General features: G+C 38.2%; 1 long non-coding RNA gene across 2 annotated transcripts; it reads right to left on the reverse strand.

Annotated features, from left to right (window-relative positions):
• Positions 1–233: 233 nt before the first annotated feature.
• On the reverse strand, positions 234–3,129 carry LOC148699376 (uncharacterized). 2 transcript variants are annotated; one of them, XR_015966423.1, is made up of 3 exons: positions 2,764–3,122; positions 2,183–2,634; positions 234–481 (listed from the first exon to the last, which is right to left on the reverse strand). It is a non-coding gene; the product is annotated as an uncharacterized LOC148699376 (long non-coding RNA). The 2 variants fall into 2 exon arrangements; XR_015966422.1 differs by lacking the exon at positions 234–481 and having other exon boundaries at positions 2,042–2,634; positions 2,764–3,129.
• Between the last annotated feature and the right edge of the window lie 355 nt (positions 3,130–3,484).

The raw sequence follows: 3,484 nt of genomic DNA on the forward strand, positions 1-3,484 counted from the left end.
TGATTTAGGGGAAGGGTTTCTTGGCTTGCAAGGCAAGGTAAAGCCTTCTAGAAAGGTTTGGGCGCCACTTTTCTAGGGTTTCTAGAAAAAATAGGTTTCGTGGCAGATTTGGGCCTTCTAGACTAGGGTGCTTCTAGAACTAGGTTCTAGAATGATCCATTTAGGTCCCCATGCAATTAGGAGTAAGACATGATAATGTTTGGATAAGATAACATGAGATAAGGTTTGGATAATGTTTTGGATAAATGGATAATGTTGGATAAGGTTGGATAATGTTTTGTATAATGTTTCCTCTTTTCTTACACTTTCCTTATCCACTTTGTCCTTAGCTTAGTTCTTTCCTCTTCTTATCACATTTCCACCTTCTTGAAGTCCAAATTCGTCCATCCATGTTAGCCCACATGCAAGCTCACCACCTAGTGTCCAAAATAGCTCCAAAATGCACCAAAATGCACCTTCTTGATACTTTAACCCATAGGACCTACAAACACACGAAATTGAGTTGTAATACGACATTAACTAAGAAATAATAGCACAAATGCACAAGAATAAGCTATGGACAAAGCTGGGTTTTGACTTTGTGAACAGCGATAGGATGGCTTTACTCATACATGAAGTTGCCGAATCCATGAGAGAGTCATTAGCTGCAAGGGATTGGTTTGGATTCTCACAAGAAAACACCTTGTTACAATCTGTTGATTATAGGAGTAATTCAACGATGGGTTAGGAACCACCACTACCAGGAAGACCACCTTTATAGGTTTCATTTGCAAAGCAGGGTTTTTATGGATTTAAACCTACAGTTTGTGCCCCTTGTTGTTCAAACACCCATGAAATTTTGCAATGTCCTGAAAAGAAATAGTTTCCAGACTATGTGAGGGAGCATATTAATATGAGGAACTATTCACTTTGGCGTTGGAACGATCCCACTTTTGATTACTATGCTCCAGATTTGAAAAAACATCCTAGTTTTAGATGGGCAAGTACTTAACAGCGTTTTAAGCAGCCTAATATGCCACAATGTTCAGAGGAATGCGACATAATTCAACCATCCCAATGTGTGAATAGCTATAACAAGCTGGGAGATATTGAAATTAAAAGGCCACTTACCAATGACCCATGCCCAATGGAGGAAACAACCCCTGATTATACTGAAATTTCTCAAAAATTCGTTCTTACTCAAGGCCATACACCACACATACCATCTCAAAATGCTGAAAAGAAATCAACCAAGCTGCAAGTGTGTTTTGAAATTGATGGATTGGATGGGAACGTTCACACCAATTTAGAATCTGGGAAATCACATGGCCAACTCTTAGACACTACAACTTTGCATATAGGGCAGGCTGTTGATTTAAATGTTTTTTCTGGTGGAACAGACAACACGGCTTCACAGCCCATCAAACTTGAGGAAATTCATGAATCCTGCAAGTAGGCTGCATTCTACAATGGGAAGAAGAAAAGGGTTTGTAACAGCCCAATTCTTTGTCAAGAAATTCGGCCAATGCAGAAATTGTGGGTGTTAAATACAAGGTTTAAGTTAATTCGGCAGATACTCAAGTCTCGCTGGAGGGGATTCTATTTTATTACAAAGATTCATTGACAAAGAAGGCCAAATATGAAGGATTCAACCACTCCCCTGAAACACATAATTGACAAACAACATCTCATTCTGTACCTAATATTGCCTTGTGATGCTGTTATGGAGTGGATGATTCTAAGAGAACAAGTGACGTGATCATTAATTCATTCCTCTACGTCTAGCTATAGACGTTAACTAAAGCGCTAATTGGGAGGCAACCTAGTTTTTCTAAACTCTTCTCTTTTTATTTTCGTTCATTTTATTTTATTTTTTTCTTCCTTTTAGTCTTTATCACAAAAAGAAAAAAGAAAAAAAAAAGTAAATTTAAAAACACAAAAACAACAATTGTTTTTAATTAGTATCTTAATTTTGGTTTTATTCTAATTAGATTTTTAATGTGTGTTCTTGGCCGGTTGAATTCAGAATCAATGGGCCCTAAATATCCAGTACGCGCACACATTGACTGAATCATGCATTCAACAGCAAGCATTCATTTCCCTCAGCACATTTATCAGTCATCAATTCACCAACATTTATCTGAGCATTCATCATCTACACGAATGCAGAAAAAAGCATGGGCAGAGTTCCAGACATACTCACAGTGGGGATTGGAAGCCCCTTGCATTGCTTGGCATCTCCTCTCACTCAATCACTCCCTCGCATTTTATTTAAAATATCACTACATGCAAGTTTGGGGGTGGGATCCAAGTAACTCAGAGGGGAGCACATTCATCAAGCCAATACGCAGATTGACCTCATGCACGGATTTTTGGGCTCATGCGTTCATCAATGGAGACATGTAATATACAGAACGCATTCATGAGCTTACAGATAGTAGACTAAAACCATTGATGCACGAACGCTCTGAAATCAGAAAGCACTACTTTACACAGATTTATGCGACATAACCTAATTCATGTTTTAGGCATGCACAAGCAACACATTTACAGATCTGGCAAGTTCAGGCTCAAATAATTGCAGTGATGAATTTTACCTTCGAGGGCGTAAGGATCTATGAATTTTTAGGTCTCTGCATCACTTCTTGGTTGAACCTGCAAGCATAGCACACACAGGTATCAGATCAGAGAATTTCGTCATATCCATGAGCCGATACATCAAGATCAGAATGGAGTTCATATGACTTCTGGTGATGAAATCTATAAGAAAAAGGGAGGTATTACCTTGGTGTGCGATAAGACATTGATTCGACGGATTGGAGCTTCGATTTGGGAATAAATGACAGAAATCTAGCTATGGTGGCACGATTGGTATTTTTTTTTGAGTTCGACAAATCCAGGACCATAGGAAGATTTTGGAATGGCTAGAGAGCAACAGTTTTGGGTTAGGGTTTGAAATGATGAAAAAGTGCACTCATGGTGTTGGGCTCGAGGTCAGAAAAAGTTTATAGATGGAAACGGCAGCTAGGATTGGAAATGAAGAATGAAGCTGTTAAGTCGGCTTATAAGCTCCAGGTGTTAGGGTTTTCACACGAGTTTTTCCGGCACGTGCAAGGCTCAGCACCCCACCTTGTTCCTCCAAGTCACAGGTTCAAATCCAGCCTGCAACACTTTTGGGTTTTTATTTTTCAGCGCCTTTTGTAGCTTCCACCAGGTCACCATTTCGACCCCTGGTGTGTCCATTCCCTTTTCTTTTCTCTTATTTTCTGTTTTATTTGTTTTATTTTATATTTTCTTTTATTGTTTTCTATTTCTATTTTCTTTTTCTTTTTCTTTTTATTTTTCTCTTAGGTTATTTTCTTTATCTTTGATAGTCGTTTTACATTTTCTAGGACTTAGTAGTTTTGTTATATGTCTTTTATTCGTTTTCCACACCTTGAGGACAATGTGTGATTTAAGTTTGGGGGTGGGAAATAAGAAATTTTTAATTTTTGAGTCAAATAAA

This window comes from Pyrus communis, chromosome 1 (assembly GCF_041283825.1).
Source record: "Pyrus communis isolate YQ-2024b chromosome 1, ASM4128382v1, whole genome shotgun sequence".
Lineage (NCBI taxonomy): Eukaryota > Viridiplantae > Streptophyta > Magnoliopsida > Rosales > Rosaceae > Pyrus > Pyrus communis.